This window comes from Triticum urartu, chromosome 1 (genome assembly GCF_003073215.2).
Source record: "Triticum urartu cultivar G1812 chromosome 1, Tu2.1, whole genome shotgun sequence".
NCBI classification, from domain to species: domain Eukaryota; kingdom Viridiplantae; phylum Streptophyta; class Magnoliopsida; order Poales; family Poaceae; genus Triticum; species Triticum urartu.
In genome coordinates, this window is record NC_053022.1 from 244160116 (window position 1) to 244178393 (window position 18278).

Genomic DNA, 18278 nt, shown 5'->3' on the forward strand with positions numbered 1-18278 from the left:
GAGGCCGTGTGATTACCTGGGATGAATTCCGTCAAGACTTGAAAGCTCATCATATTCCTCAGAGCGTGGTTGAGAGCAAGCGTGAGGAATTCCGCAACCTGAAGCAAGGCTCTTTGTCTGTCTATGACTACAACAAGTTGTTTCAGAAGCTCGCCCGCTTTGCTAAGCAGGACGTCCTCGACGAGAAGAGCATGATATACCAGTTCAGGGGTGGTCTCAGAGAAGAAATTCAGCTAGCTCTTGTTCTCTTTGAGCCCTTGAGGTACGATGAGTTCTACAACATGGCATTGAAGCAAGAGGCCGCTCAACTGAGGTGTGATGCTTCCAAGAAGCGAGTCAGAGATGCTACTCCTTCTTCCTCTACTCAAGTGGCCAAGAAGCAGAAGTATTGGCTTCCTCCTCCTCCGTTCCGTCAGCCGTACCAGCAGAAGAGCAAAGGTGGGAGTGGATCTTCCCACCCACCCAACCCTGGCTTTCAGAACAAGACTTCGTCTCAAGCTCCAAGATCGAGTGCTCCGTATCACCGTCCGCTTTCAGAGGTCACGTGCAACAAGTGCCAATAGAAGGGTCACTATGCCAACAAATGCTTCAATCAGAGGCGTCTTCCTCCTCCTCCTCCTATGAGATCGGCAAGTACAGCTGTGGTCAAGCATAACCCCAAGAACGCCAAGTTCAACTTGATGAACGCAGCTCAGGCAGAGGACTCGTCAGATGTCATCATGGGTAAACTTCCTGTTAACAATATTCCAGCTAAAGTTCTTTTTGACACTGGTGCATCGCATTGTTTCATCTCAAGACCGTTTACATCTAGGAATGAATTGACTTCGCAAGTTTTGCCTAGTCCGTTAGCAGTTGTCTCTCCCGGTAAGAGCATGCATGCTGACTCCATCGTTCCGGATGTTACTATCACCTTGGGTGACTACAAGTTTCTGGCTTCTCCAATGGTTCTTGGTGACTCGGATATTGATCTTATTCTCGGGATGGATTGGCTTTCTAAGCACAAGGCGCATCTTGATTGTGCAGCCAGGCAGATTCAATTGACTCATTCGTCTGAGGATGTAATTGTCTTTGCCGCTCGTGATGATACCAACTGTCTGTTTTCTCTCAATGAGGAGGGTGAACTGGATGCTATCTTGCAAATTCCAGTCGTTTGCGAATATCAAGACGTCTTTCCAGAAGAGCTTCCAGGAATGCCTCCACACCGGCCAGTTGAATCCGTCATCGATCTTGAGCCTGGCACGGAACCTGTTTGCAAGCGTCCTTACAAGCTCGGACCTGAAGATTTGAAGGAGCTGAAGAAGAAACTCGATGTTCAAGAGAAAATGGGCCTCAGCCGACCTAGTTCTTCTCCGTGGGGTTGTGGTGTTCTTTTTGTGAAGAAGAAGGATGGAACAGACCGACTTTGTGTTGATTACCGTCCATTGAACAAGAAGACCATCAAGAACAAATACCCACTTCCCAACATCAACGAGCTGTTCGAACAACTCAAAGGTGCCCAAGTATTCTCCAAGCTTCATCTCCGTATGGGTTATCACCAGATTTGAATCCGTGAGCAAGATATTCCCAAGACGGCTTTCAGGACAAGCTTTGGTTCATATGAATACACTGTCATGTCTTTTGGCCTCGTCAACGCTCCTCCGACGTTCTCTCGCATGATGAACTGCATCTTCAATGCCTACACCAATGACTTCGTTTTGGTCTATCTCGACGACATTCTGGTCTTTTCGAAGAACAAGGAAGATCATGCCAAGCACTTGCGTTTGGTACTCGATAAGCTCAGGGAACACCAGTTCTACGCCAAGTTCTCGAAGTGCGAATTTTGGCTCAATGAGGTTCTTTATCTTGGTCATATCATCTCTGCCAAGGGCATTGCGGTGAATCCTGAGAAGGTGTCTGCAATTGTGAATTGGGAACCACCTCAGAACGTGAAGCAACTCCGTAGATTCCTCGGTCTCGCAAGCTACTGTCGAAGATTCGTTGAAAACTTTTCTAAGATCGCGAAGCCTCTCTCAAATCTTCTCCAGAAGCACGTCAAGTACGTTTGGTCTACGGAGTGTGACATTGCTTTCAACACTTTGAAAAAGAAATTGGTCACTGCTCCAGTTCTGACTCCTCCTGATGAATCCAAGCCGTACGAGGTATTTTGCGATGCCTCTCTCCAAGGTCTTGGCGCAGTGTTGATGCAAGAGAAGAAAGTTGCGGCGTATACCTCTCACCAGTTGAAGCCCAACGAGAAGAACTACCCCACTCACGACCTTGAGTTGGCGGCAGTTGTGCATGCTCTTTTGACTTGGAGACATCTCTTATTGGGAAGGAAAGTGGACATTTTCACTGACCACAAGAGTCTCAAGTACATCTTCACTCAGCCTAATCTCAACCTCAGGCAAACTCGATGGGTCGAAATGATTCAAGAGTATAATCCGAGTATCGAGTATACTCCACGCAAGGCCAATGTGATCGCTGACGCATTGAGCAGGAAGGCTTATTGCAACAGTCTGATTCTCAAGCCTTATCAACCCGAGCTTTGTGAAGCTTTCCGCAAACTTAATCTACAAGTTGTTCCTCAAGGTTTCCTCGCCAACCTTCAAGTCTCTCCTACCTTGGAAGATCAGATTCGCCAAGCACAACTTCTGGATGCTATGGTGAAGAAGGTGAAGATTGGGATTGCCAAGAGTCAACCCAAGTACAAGTGCTACCGCCTTGATGACAAGGATACTCTCTTCTTCGAGGATCGTATTGTTGTACCCAAAGGTGACCTTCGTAAAGTGATCATGAACGAGGCTCACAATTCTCTCCTCTCCATCCACCCTGGGAGCACGAAGATGTATCAGGACCTCAAGCAGGTTTATTGGTGGACTCGAATGAAGCGCGAAATTGCTCAGTTCGTGAACGAATGTGATGTCTGCAGAAGAGTGAAGGCAGAACACCAAAGGCCAGCTGGTCTCCTCCAACCTCTTGCCATTCTAGAATGGAAGTTTGACCACATTGAGATGGACTTCGTGACTGGGTTTCCAAAGTCCAAGCGTGGCAATGATGCTATATTCGTTGTCATCGACAAACTCAGCAAAGTGGCTCATTTTCCGCCTATCAAAGAGTCTATCACTGCAGCTCAATTGGCGGAACTCTATACCTCTTGAATTGTATCTCTGCACGGTATTCCACAAGTGATCTCTTCAGACCGTGGCAGCATCTTTACCTCCAAGTTTTGGGATTCTTTTCAGAAGGCCATGGGCACCAACATCCGCTTCAGCACAGCTTTCCATCCTCAAACTAGCGGTCAAGTCGAGCGTGTCAACCAGATTCTTGAAGATATGCTCAGGGCTTGTGTGATCTCCTTCGGCATGAAGTGGGAGGATTGTCTTCCATATTCTGAATTCTCCTACAACAACAGTTTTCAAGCAAGTTCGGGCAAGGCCCCATTTGAAATTCTGTATGGCAGGAAGTGCCGTACCCCTCTCAACTGGTCTAAAACCGGTGAACGTCAGCTTTTGGGTAATGACTTAATCACAGAGGTAGAGGAAATGTGCAAAGTCATTCGAGATAACCTCAAAGCAGCCCAATCACGCCAGAAGAGCTACTATGATAGTAAGCACCGTGATTTGGCTTTCGAGATCGGAGATCATGTTTACCTCCGCGTCTCTCCTATGAAAGGTACTCGTCGCTTCGGTATTAAAGGGAAGCTTGCCCCTAGATACATGGGACCTTTCAAGATTGTCAGCAAGAGAGGCGATCTCGCCTATCAACTCGAACTTCCTTCAAACTTTGCAAATGTTCATGACGTGTTCCATGTCTCTCAGCTCCGCAAGTGCTTCAAGACTCCTGACCGCACCACCAACTTCGAGGACATTGAGCTCCAATAAGATCTCTCTTATCGTGAGCACCCCGTTGCTATTCTTGAAGAGACTGAATGAAAGACTCGCAACAAGTCAATCAAATTCCTCAAAGTCAAGTGGTCACACCATTCCGACCGTGAAGCTACCTGGGAACGTGAGGATCACCTCCGTTCTGAATACCCGGCGTTCTTTCAGTCCTAGATCTCGGTATGAGATCCTTACGTAGTGGTGGAGTGTTGTAACACCCCGGATATGATTTACCCAATATGTACTCCAACTCTTGCCGTTTCCAGCGTTAAGTTATTTTATTTTCTCGGGTTCGGGTTTTCTTCTCCGTGTGTTGTTATCGTTGTCATGCATCTCATATCATGTCATCATGTGCATTGCATTTGCATACGTGTTCATCTCATGCATTCGAGCATTTTCCCCATTGTCCGTTTTGCATTCCGGCGCTCCGTTCTCCTCCGGTGGTCATTTCTACCTTTCTTTTGTGTGTGGGGTTTAAACATTTCCGGATTGGACCGAGACTTGCCAAGAGGCCTTGGTTTACTACCGGTAGACCGCCTGTCAAGTTTCGTACCATTTGGACTTCGTTTGATGCTCCAACGGTTAACCGAGGGACCGAAAAGGCCTCGTGTGTGTTGCAGCCCAACACCCCTCCAAGTTGGCCCAAAACCCACCAAAACCCTCTCCATCATCTAGAGCGTTCGATCACGATCGCGTGGCCGAAAACCGCACCTCACTTGGACTCTCCTAGCTCCTCCTATGCCTATTTAAAGACCCCCCCGAAAAATCTCCTTCTCCTTCCCCCCGAAAACCCTAGATCCATCTCCACTCGCCGCCGCCGGACAAAGCCGCCACCGACGGACACGTCCGGGTCCGCCCCGCCGCTGCCACATGGCCCTCTCCCGTTGGCTGCCACACGGCGCCCACTTCGCCGCCGCGCGGGCCCGCCGGGGCCCGGGGAGAGCCCTCCCGGCCCACGCGCGCGCGCCCCGCCGCCTGGGATTTGCCCTGCCGCCCGGGTCCTTCCGCCGCCGCCTTGCCGGACTCCGACCACCTCCGAACGGCGCTCCACCGTGGCCGGCGAGCTCGAGCTCCGCCCGCGCCGCCTCGCCCTGCTCGAGCTCATGATGTGTGTGGTGACTAGCACAAGTTTGCAAAGTGGGGCATTCGTTAATGCTGATTTCAGGGACTTAGCATTTCCACTAAGTCCTTGATCTGTTTATCTCATTATGCCATATGTTCATGTTGTTTCCTAGTGATCCGTGCCTCTTTTGAGGATGATCAGTAAGGATGTTTTGTTAATCTTGTAGTGATATATCCATCCATGTCTTTTTTTTGCAATTATGGAGCAACCTAGCTTGAGCCAATCGAGCTCTACTTTTGCTATTTCGTGAATCTGGACGGATTGTCTACTTGTTAGCGATTTTGCCGAGGATGTTGTAGTTGATCCGTGCATGCTATGTTATTGTTCTTGCCATGTCTATCTTTTATAATGTGTATTCTTGATGGGTGTATGCTTAGATTGTCATGACATGCTCTATAGTGAGTGCATCGAGCTCGTAAACATGCCTACTTGATATCTGATTTTGCATGCTCCAGTTTTCACTAAGTCTGAGAACTGATTATATTTTTGCCATGTTCACATGCTTGCAAATGTATTTTCTGATCCCTTTTGGATCAAGGTCACTAAGGGACTTTTGTTAAGCTCCTTGAGTAGCTCCATACCATGCTTTACTTTGCCATGTTCAGGTCCTGTAGCATATAGTTTTCATGCTCCAAAGTGGGCTACCGGATCTGAAATTCCAGACAAGTGTTAATTTCACTAAGTCTGAAATCTGTTTACCAAATGCATTTTTGCCATGCTTGTTTGAACCTGTTATTGGATGAATTGGCCGTAGCTCAGTGCTAGTATTTTGTTAAGCAACATGATTGGATCCCTTCCATGTATTTTGTTGCCATGTTTGGGTGCTGTAGCATGTTCATCTTGTTGCATTTAGATGGCTACTTGCTGTAAATCGCAGACCGGTGCCATATTTGAATTGCTTGCCATTTCCAAACCGTAACTCCGATTCCGGTGATCTTTATATCGTTTTCAAGCGATTTCATCTCACCTTTCCAGTGGCACACTTGGATTTCCATGTTGAGGCCAGTTTCATGCATTCCTTGTCAAATCTTGCATATGCATCGCATATCGCATCCCGCATAGCATACCATGTTTGCATCATATTGTTTGAGCTTTGCACGTGGTTGATTGTGTTCCGTTTGATTGTTTGTCTTGTTTGGGTAGAGCCGGGAGACGAGTTCGCTGACGAGGAGCCCATTGAGTTTGCTTTCGAGGATCCAGTCAACTCTGACAACTTTGCAGGCATGATGATCATACCCTCGAATCACTACTATCTTTGCTTTGCTAGATGCTCGCTCTTTTGCTATGCCTATGCTACGATGCCTACCACTTGCTTATCATGCCTCCCAAATTGCCATGTCAAACCTCTAACCCACCATGTCCTAGCAAACCGTTGATTGGCTATGTTACCGCTTTGCTCAGCCCCTCTTATAGCGTTGCTAGTTGCAGGTGAAGATTGGAGACCGTTCCTTGTTGGAACATTATTTACTTGTTGGGATATCATTATATTATCTTGTTATATTAATGCATCTATATACTTGGTAAAGGGTGGAAGGCTCGGCCTCTCGCCTAGTGTTTTGTTCCACTCTTGCCGCCCTAGTTTCCGTCATATCGGTGTTATGTTCCTGGATTTTTGCGTTCCTTACGCGGTTGGGTGATAATGGGAACCCCTTGATAGTTCGCCTTGATTAAAGCTTCTCCAACAATGCCCAACCTTGGTTTTACCATTTTCCACCTAGCCTCTTTTTCCCATGGGTTTCCGGAGCCCGAGGGTCATCTTATTTTAAACCCCCCCGGGCTAGTGCTCCTCTGAGTGTTGGTCCACCTGTCAGCTGCCGGTGGCCACCAGGGGCAACTCTGGGCTGGCCTACCCCTACCTAGGACAATCTGAGTGTGCCCTGAGAACGAGATATGTGCAGCTCCTATCAGGATTTGTCGGCACATTCGGGCGGTGTTGCTGGATTTGTTTTAACTTGTCGAAGTGTCTTTTAGAACCGGGATACCGAGCCTGATCGGAATGTCTCGGGAGAAGGTCTATTCTTTCGTTGACCGTGAGAGCTTGTCATGGGCTAAGTTGGGACTCCCCTGCAGGGATTTGAACTTTTGAAAGCCGTGCCCGCGGTTATGGGCAGATGGGAATTTGTTAATGTCCGGTTGTAGATAACTTGAACCTTAACTTAATTAAAATGAATCAACTGTGTGAGTCACCGTGATGGTCTCTTCTCGGCGGAGTCCGGGAAGTGAACACGGTGTTGGAGTAATGCTTGCCGCAGGTTGTTCTCTAGTTATTCGTTCGCACTTTGCCCTCTCTTCTCGCTCTCTTTTGCGAACAGGTTAGCCACCATATATGCTAGTCGCTTGCTGCAGCTCCACATACTTTACCTTGCCTTACCTATAAGCTTGAATAGTCTTGATCGCGAGGGTGCAAGATTGCTGAGTCCCTGTGGCTCACAGATTACTTCCAAACCAGATGCAGGGCCTGATGATTCCGTTCCAGATGACGCGCTTGAGCTCAAGTGGGAGTTCGACGAGGACTCACGCCGATATTACGTGTCTTTCCCTGATGATCAGTAGTGGTGCCCAGTTGGGGCGATCGGGACCGTGTCGTATGTTGGGTTTATCTTTCATTTTGGCGCCGTAGTTGGGCCTTGAGTGTTTGGATGTTGTAATGCTATTTATGTACTTTGATTGACGTGGCGAGTGTAAGCCAACTATGTATCTCCCCTTTTATTATCTATATTACATGGGATGTTGTGAAGATTGCCTAACTTGCGACATTGCTTTCAATGCGGTTATGCCTCTAAGTCGTGCCTCGACACGTGGGAGCTATAGCCACATCGAGGGTGTTACATAAATTGTCCTCATGCTTATGATCAAAATAAAGCTTTTACCAAACATATTGTTGATGCCTTAATGCAATCCTATGAAGAAAAGCTTGATGCCTTGATGCTTTTACCAAACATATCTTTTTAAGAGCACGGCGGTGGTTTTATTTTATAGAAATTATTGATCTCTCATGCTTCGCTTATATTATTTTGAGAGTCTTATAGAACATCATGGTAATTTGCTTTGGCTATAAAATTCATCCTAATGTGATGAACATCCAAGTTGGGTATAATAAAAACTATCATATAAAGTGCATCGAATGCTATGAGAAGTTTGATTCTTTATGATTGTTTTGAGATATGAAGATGATGATATTAGAGTCATGCTAGTTGAGTAGTTGTGAATTTGAGAAATACTTATTCTAAAGTTTGTGATTCCTGTAGCATGCACGTAAGGTGAACCGTTATGTGACGAAGTCGGAGCATGATTTATTTATTGATTGTCTTCCTTATGAGTGGCGGTCGGGGACGGGCGATGGTCTTTTCCTACCAATCTATCCCCCTAGGAGCATGCACGTAGTACTTAGTTTTGATAACTAATAGATTTTTGCAATAAGTATGTGAGTTCTTTATGACTAATGTTGAGTCCATGGATTATACGCACTCTCACCCTTCCACCATTGCTAGCCTCTCTAATACCGCACACTTTTCGCCGGTATCATACACCCACCATATACCTTCCTCAAAACAGCCACCATACCTACCTATTATGGCATTTCCATAGCCATTCTGAGATATATTGCCATGCAACTTACCACCGTTCCGTTTGTTATGACATGTTACATCATTGTCATATTGCTTTGCATGATCATGTAACTGACATCGCATTTGTGGCAAAGCCACCTTTATAATTCTTTCATACATGTCACTCTTGATTCATTGCACATCCCGGTACACCGCCGGAGGCATTCACATAGAGTCATATTTTGTTCTAGTATCGAGTTGTAATTTTTGAGTTGTAAGTAAATAAAAGTGTGATGATCATCATTATTAGTGCATTGTCCCAAATTAGGAAAGGATGATGGAGACTATGATTCCCCCACAAGTCGGGATGAGACTCCAGGCGAAAAGAAAAAAAAAAGAGAAAAGAAAAAAAGAGGCCATAAAAAAGGAAAAATGCCCAAATAAAAAAAGGAAAAAAGAGAAATGAGAGAAAAAGAGAGAAGGGACAATGTTACTATCCTTTTACCACACTTGTGCTTCAAAGTGGCACTATGGTCTTCATGGTAGAGAGTCTCCTATGTGGTCACTTTCATATGCTAGTGGGAATTTTACATTATAGAACTTGGCTTGTATATTCCAATGATGGGCTTCCTCAAAATGCCCTAGATCTTCGTGAGCAAGCGAGTTGGATGCACACCCACTTAGTTTCTTTTGTTGAGCTTTCATACACTTATAGCTCTAGTGCATCCGTTGCATGGCAATCCCTACTCACTCACATTGATATCTATTGATGGACATCTCCATAGCCCGTTGATACGCCTAGTTGATGTGAGACTATCTTCTCTTTTTTGTCTTCTCCACAACCACCATTCTATTCCACATATAGTGCTATGTCCATGGCTCACGCTCATATATTGCGTGAAAATTGAAAAAGTTTGAGAACATCAAAAGTATGAAACAATTGCTTGGCTTGTCATCGGGTTTGTGCATGATTAAATACTTTGTGTGATGAAGATAGAGCATAGCCATACCATATGATTTTGTAGGGATAACTTTCTTTGGCCATGTTATTTTGAGAAGACATGATTGCTTTGTTAGTATGCTTGAAGTATTATTATTTTTATGTCAATATTAAACTTTTGTCTTTAATCTTTCGGATCTGAAAATTCATGCCACAATAGAGAAAATTACATTGAGAATTATGCTAGGTAGAATTCCACATCAAAAATTCTATTTTTATCATTTACCTACTCGAGGACGAGCAGGAATTAAGCTTGGGGATGCTTGATACGTGTCCAACGTATCTATAATTTTTGATTGTTTCATGCTATTATATTATCTGTTTTGGATGTTTAATGGGCTTTGTCATGCACTTTAATATTATTTTTGGGACTAACCTACTAACCAAAGGCCCAGTGCAAATTGCTGTTTTTTGCCTATTTAAGTGTTTCGCAGAAAAGGAATACCAAACGGAATGAAACCTTCGGGAGAGTTATTTTTTGGAACAAACGCAATCCAGGAGACTTGGAGTGGACGTCAAGGAAGCAACGAGGCGGCCATGAGGTAGGAGAGCGCGCCCAGGGGGTAGGCGCGCCCCCACCCTCGTGGGCCCCTCGTGGCTCCATCGACCTACTTCTTTCGCCTATATATACTTATATACCCCGAAAACATACAGTGCACCACGAAACCCTATTTCCACCGCCGCAACCTTCTGTACCCGTGAGATCCCATCTTGGGGCCTTTTCCGGCGCTCCGCCGGAGGGGGAATCGAGAACGGAGGTCTTCTACATCAACACCATAGCCTCTCCGATGATGTGTGAGTAGTTTACCATAGACCTTTGGGTCCATAGTTATTAGCTAGATGGCTTCTTCTCTCTCTTTGGATCTCAATACAAAGTTCTCCTCGATTATCTTGGAGATCTATTCGATGTAATTCTTTTTGTGGTGTGTTTGTCGAGATCCAATGAATTGTGGGTTTATGATCAAGATTATCTATGAACAATATTTGATTCTTCTCTGAATTCTTTTATGAATGATTTAATATCTTTGCAAGTCTCTCCGAATTATCAGTTTGGTTTGGCCTACTAGATTGATCATTCTTGCAATGGGAGAAGTGCTTAGCTTTGGGTTCAATCTTGCCGTGTCCTTTCCAAGTGACAGTAGGGGCAGCAAGGCACGTATTGTATTGTTGCCATCGAGGATAAAAAGATGGGGTTTATATCATATTGCTTGAGTTTATCCTGAAGGAAATATGCCCTAGAGGCAATAATAAAGTTATTATTTATTTCCTTATATCATGATAAATGTTTATTATTCATGCTAGAATTGTATTATCCGAAAACATAATACTTGTGTGAATACATAGACAAACTAAACGTCACTAGTGTGCCTCTACTTGACTAGCTCGTTAATCGAAGACGGTTCTGTTTCCTAACCATAGACATGTGTTGTCATTTGATTAATGGGATCACATCATTAGGAGAATGATGTGATTGACATGACCCATTCCATTAGCTTAGCACCCGATCGCTTAGTATGTTGCTATTGCTTTGTTCATGACTTATACATGTTCCTATGACTATGAGATTTTGCAACTCCCGTTTGCCGGAGGAACACTTTGTGTGCTACCAAACGTCACAACGTAACTGGGTGATTATAAAGGAGCTCTACAGGTGTCTCCAAAGGTACATGTTGGGTTTGCGTATTTCGAGATTAGGATTTGTCACTCCGATTGTCGGAGAGGTATCTCTGGGCCCTCTCGGTAATGCACATCACATAAGCCTTGCAAGTATTACAACTAATGAGTTAGTTGCAAGATGATGTATTACGAAACGAGTAAAGAGACTTGCCAGTAACGAGATTGAACTAGGTATTGAGATACCGACGATCGAATCTTGGGCAAGTAACATACCGATGACAAAGGGAACAATGTATGTTGTTATGCGGTCTGACCGATAAAGATCTTCGTAGAATATGTAGGAGCCAATATGAGCATCCAGGTTCCGCTATTGGTTATTGACCGGAGACATGTCTCATTCATGTCTACATTGTTCTCGAACCCGTAGGGTCCGCACGCTTAACGTTACGATGACAGTTTCATTATGAGTTTATATATTTTGATGTACCGAAGTTTGTTCGGAGTCCCAGATGTGATCACGGACATAACGAGGAGTCTCGAAATGGTCGAGACATAAAGATTGATATATTGGAAGCCTATGTTTGGACATCGGAAGTGTTCCGGGTGAAATCGGCATTTTACCGGAGTACCGGGAGGTTACCGGAAACCCCCGGTAACCTAATGGGCCTTAATGGGCCTAGTGGAGGAAGAGGAGAGGAGACCTAGGGGCTGCCGCGCGCCCCTCCCCCCCAAGTCCGAATTGGATAAGGAGGGGGGCGGCGCCCCCCCTTTCCTTTCTTCCCTCTCCTCCTTCCCCCCAAGTCCTAATCCAACTAGGGCAAGGGAGGGAGTCCTACTCCCGGTAGGAGTAGGACTCCTCCGGCGCATTTCCTCCTAGGGCCGGCCGCACCCCCCTTGCTCCTTTATATACGGGGGCAAGGGGGCACCTCTAGACACACAAGTTAATCCTCATGATCGTTTTCTTACCCGTGTGCGGTGCCCCCTTCCACCATACTCCTCGATAATATTGTAGTGGTGCTTAGGCGAAGCCCTGCGACAGTAGAACATCAAGATCGTCACCACACCGTCGTGCTGACGGAACTCTTCCCCGACACTTTGCTGGATCGGAGTCCGGGGATCGTCATCGAGCTGAACGTGTGCTAAAACTCGGAGGTGCCGTAGCTTCGGTGCTTGATCGGTCGGCTGTGAAGATGTACGACTACATCGACCACATTGTCATAACGCTTCCGCTGTCGGTCTACGAGGGTACATAGATAACACTCTCCCCTCTCGTTGCTATGCATCACCATGATCTTGCGTGTGTGTAGGAAAATTTTGAAATTACTACGTTCCCCAACAGTGGCATCCGAGCCTAGGTTTTATGCGTTGATGTTGTGCACGAGTAGAACACAAGTGAGTTGTGGGTGATATAAGTCATACTGCTTACCAGCATGTCATACTTTGGTTCGGCGGTATTGTTGGATGAAGCGGCCCGGACCGACATTACGCGTACGCTTACGCGAGACTGGTTCTACCGACGTGCTTTGCACACAGGTGGCTGGCGGGTGTCAGTTTCTCCAACTTTAGTTGAACCAAGTGTGGCTACGCCCGGTCCTTGCGAAGGTTAAAACAGCACCAACTTGATAAACTATCGTTGTGGTTTTGATGCGTAGGTAAGAACGGTTCTTGCTAAGCCCATAGCAGCCACGTAAAACTTGCAACAACAAAGTAGAGGACGTCTAACTTGTTTTTGCAGGGCATGTTGTGATGTGATATGGTCAAGACATGATGCTAAATTTTATTGTATGAGATGATCATGTTTTGTAACCGAGTTATCAGCAACTGGCATGAGCCATATGGTTGTCTCTTTATTGTATGCAATGCAATTGCGCTGTAATGCTTTACTTTATCACTAAGCGGTAGCGATAGTCATGGAAGCATAAGATTGGCGAGATGACAACGATGCTACGATGGTGATCAAGGTGTCGTGCCGGTGACGATGGTGATCATGACGGTGCTTCGAAGATGGAGATCACAAGCACAAGATGATGATGGCCATATCATATCACTTATATTGATTGCATGTGATGTTTATCTTTTATGCATCTTATCTTGCTTTGATTGACGGTAGCATTTAAGATGATCTCTCACTAATTGTCAAGAAGTGTTCTCCCTGAGTATGCACCGTTGCGAAAGTTCTTCATGCTAAGACACCACGTGATGATCGGGTGTGATAGGCTCTACGTTCAAATACAACGGGTGCAAAACAGTTGCACACGCGGAATACTCAGGTTATACTTGACGAGCCAAGCATATACAGATATGGCCTCGGAACACGGAGACCGAAAGGTCGAGCGTGAATCATATAGTAGATATGATCAACATAGTGATGTTCACCAATGAAACTACTCCATCTCACGTGATGATTGGACATGGTTTAGTTGATTTGGATCACGTGATCACTTAGAGGATTAGAGGGATGTCTATCTAAGTGGGAGTTCTTTAGTAATATTATTAATTGAACTTAAATTTATCATGAACTTAGTATCTGATAGTATCTTGCTTGTTATGTTTGATTGTAGATAGATGGCCCGTGCTGTTGTTTCGTTGAATTTTAATGCGTTCCTTGAGAAAGCAAAGTTGAAAGATGATGGTAGCAATTACATGGAATGGGCCCGTAACTTGAGGATTATCCTCATTGCTGCACAGAAGAATTACGTCCTGGAAGCACCGCTGGGTGACAGGCCTGCTGCTGGAGCAACACCAGATGTTATGAACGTCTGGCAGAGCAAAGCTGATGACTACTCGATAGTTCAGTGTGCCATGCTTTACGGCTTAGAATCGGGACTTCAACGACGTTTTGAACATCATGGAGCATATGAGATGTTCCAGGAGTTGAAGTTAATATTTCAAGCAAATGCCCGGATTGAGAGATATGAAGTCTCCAATAAGTTCTATAGCTGCAAGATGGAGGAGAACAGTTCTGTCAGTGAGCATATACTCAAAATGTCTGGGTATAATAATCACTTGATTCAATTGGGAGTTAATCTTCCAGATGATTGCATCATTGACAGAATTCTCCAATCACTTCCACCTTGCTACAAGAGCTTCGTGATGAACTATAATATGCAAGGGATGAATAAGACAATTCCCGAGCTCTTCGCAATGCTGAAAGCTGCGGAGGTAGAAATCAAGAAGGAGCATCAAGTGTTGATGGTCAACAAGACCACTAGTTTCAAGAAAAAGGGCAAAGGGAAGAAGAAGGGGAACTTCAAAAAGAACAGCAAGCAAGTTGCTGTTCAAGAGAAGAAACCCAAATCTGGACCTAAGCCTGAAACTGAGTGCTTCTACTGCAAGCAGACTGGTCACTGGAAGCGGAACTGCCCCAAGTATTTGGCGGATAAGAAGGATGGCAAGGTGAACAAAGGTATATGTGATATACATGTTATTGACGTGTACCTTACTAATGCTCGCAGTAGCACCTGGGTATTTGATACTGGTTCTGTTGCTAATATTTGCAACTCGAAACAGGGACTACGGATTAAGCAAAGATTGGCTAAGGACGAGGTGATGATGCGCGTGGGAAATGGTTCCAAAGTCGATGTGATCGCGGTCGGCACGCTGCCTCTACATCTACCTTCGGGATTAGTATTAGACCTAAATAATTGTTATTTGGTGCCAGCGTTGAGCATGAACATTATATCTGGATCTTGTTTAATGCTAGATGGTTATTCATTTAAATCAGAGAATAATGGTTGTTCTATTTATATGAGTAATATCTTTTATGGTCATGCACCCTTGAAGAGTGGTCTATTGTTATTAAATCTCGATAGTAGTGACACACATATTCATAATGTTGAAGCCAAAAGATGCAGAGTTGATAATGATAGTGCAACTTATTTGTGGCACTGCCGTTTAGGTCATATCGGTGTAAAGCGCATGAAGAAACTCCATACTGATGGACTTTTGGAACCACTTTATTATGAATCACTTGGTACTTGCGAACCGTGTCTTATGGGCAAGATGACCAAAACACCGTTCTCCGGTACTATGGAGAAAGCAAGAGATTTGTTGGAAATCATACATACAGATGTATGTGGTCCGATGAATATTGAGGCTCGTGGCAGATATCATTATTTTCTCACCTTCACAGATGACTTAGTAGATATGGGTATATCTACTTAATGAAACATAAGTCTGAAACATTTGAAAAGTTCAAAGAATTTCAGAGTGAAGTTGAAAATCATCGTAACAAGAAAATGAAATTCCTACGATCTGATCGTGGAGGAGAATATTTGAGTTACGAGTTTGTTGTACATTTGAAACAATGCGGAATAGTTTCGCAACTCACGCCACCCGGAACACCACAACGTAATGGTGTGTCCGAATGTCGTAATCGTACTTTACTAGATATGGTGCGATCTATGATGTCTCTTACTGATTTACCGCTGTCATTTTGGGGTTATGCTTTAGAGACGGCCGCATTCACGTTAAATAGGGCACCATCAAAATCCGTTGAGACGACGCCTTATGAACTGTGGTTTGGCAAGAAACCAAAGTTGTCGTTTCTGAAAGTTTGGGGCTGCGATGCTTATGTGAAAAAGCTTCAACCTGATAAGCTCGAACCCAAATCGGAGAAATGTGTCTTCATAGGATATCCAAAGGAAACTATTGGATACACCTTCTATCACAGATCCGAAGGCAAGACTTTTGTTGCTAAATTCGGACACTTTCTAGAGAAGGAGTTTCTCTTGAAAGAAGTGAGTGGGAGGAAAGTAGAACTTGATGAGGTAACTGTACTTGCTCCCTTATTGGAAAGTAGTACATCACAGAAAACGGTTTCTGTGACACCTACACCAATTAGTGAGGAAGCTAATGATGATGATCATGAAACTTCAGAAGAAGACACTACTGAACCTCGTAGATCAACCAGAGTAAGATCCGCACCAGAGTGGTACGGTAATCCTGTTCTGGGAGTCATGCTACTAGATCATGATGAACCTATGAACTATGGAGAAGCGATGGTGAGCCCAGATTCCGCAAAATGGCTTGAAGCCATGAAATCTGAGATAGGATCCATGTATGAGAACAAAGTATGGACTTTGGTTGACTTACCCAAAGATCGGCAAGCAATTGAGAATAAATGGATCTTCAAGAAGAAGACTGACACTGACGGTAATGTTACTGTCTACAAAGCTCGACTTGTCGCAAAAGGTTTTCGACAAGTCAAGGGATTGACTACGATGAGACCTTCTCACCCGCAGCGATGCTTAAGTCTGTCCGAATCATGTTAGCAATTGCCGCATTTTATGATTATGAAATTTGGCAGATGGATGTAAAAACTGCATTCCTGAATGGATTTCTGGAAGAAGAGTTGTATATGATGCAACCGGAAGGTTTTGTCGATCCAAAGGGAGCTAACAAAGCGTGTAAGCTCCAGCGATCTATTTATGGACTGGTGCAAGCCTCTCGGAGTTGGAATAAACGCTTTGATAGTGTGAACAAAGCATTTGGTTTTGTACAGACTTTTGGAGAAGCCTGTATTTACAAGAAAGTGAGTGGGAGCTCTGTAGCATTTCCGATATTATATGTAGATGACATATTACTAATCGGAAATGATATAGAATTTCTGGATAGCATAAAGGGATACTTGAATAAGAGTTTTTCAATGAAAGACCTCGGTGAAGCTGCTTACATATTGGGCATTAAGATCTATAGAGATAGATCAAGACGCTTAATTGGACTTCCACAAAGCACATACCTTGACAAAATTTTGAAAAAGTTCAAAATGGATCAAGCAAAGAAAGGATTCTTGCCTGTGTTACAAGGTGTGAAATTGAGTAAGACTCAATGCCCGACCACTGCAGAAGATAGAGAGAAAATGAAAGATGTTCCCTATGCTTCAGCCATAGGCTCTATCATGTATGCAATGCTATGTACCAGACCTGATGTATGTCTTGCTATAAGTCTAGCAGGGAGGTACCAAAGTAATCCAGGAGTGGATCACTGGACAGCGGTCAAGAACATCCTAAAATACCTGAAAAGGACTAAGGATATGTTTCTCGTATATGGAGGTGAAAAAGAGCTCATCGTAAATGGTTACGTTGATGCAAGCTTTGACACTGATCCGGATGATTCTAAATCGTAAACCGGATACGTGTTTACATTAAACGGTGGAGCTGTCAGTTGGTGCAGTACCAAACAAAGCGTTGTGGCGGGATCTACATGTGAAGCGGAGTACATAGCTGCTTCGGAAGTAGCAAACGAAGGATTCTGGATGAAGGAGTTCATATCCGATCTAGGTGTCATACCTAGTGCATCGGGTCCAATGAAAATCTTTTGTGACAATACTGGTGCAATTGCCTTGGCAATGGAATCCAGATTTCACAAGAGAACCAAGCACATCAAGAGACGCTTCAATTCCATCCGGGATCTAGTCCAGGTGGGAGACATAGAGATTTGCAAGATACATACGGATCTGAATGTAGCAGACCCGTTGACTAAGCCTCTTCCACGAGCAAAACATGATCAGCACCAAAGCTCCATGGGTGTTAGAATCATTACTGTGTAATCTAGATTATTGACTCTAGTGCAAGTGGGAGACTGAAGGAAATATGCCCTAGAGGCAATAATAAAGTTATTATTTATTTCCTTATATCATGATAAATGTTTATTATTCATGCTAGAATTGTATTATCCGGAAACATAATACTTGTGTGAATACATAGACAAACTAAACGTCACTAGTGTGCCTCTACTTGACTAGCTCGTTAATCGAAGATGGTTATGTTTCCTAACCATAGAAATGTGTTGTCATTTGATTAACGGGATCACATCATTAGGAGAATGATGTGATTGACATGACCCATTCCATTAGCTTAGCACCCGATCATTTAGTATGTTGCTATTGCTTTCTTCATGACTTATACATGTTCCTATGACTATGAGATTTTGCAACTCCCGTTTGCCCGAGGAACACTTTGTGTGCTACCAAACGTGACAACTTAACTGGGTGATTATAAAGGAGCTCTACAGGTGTCTCCAAAGGTACATGTTGGGTTGGCGTATTTCGAGATTAGGATTTGTCACTCCAATTGTCGGAGAGGTATCTGTGGGCCCTCTCGGTAATGCACATCACATAAGCCTTGCAA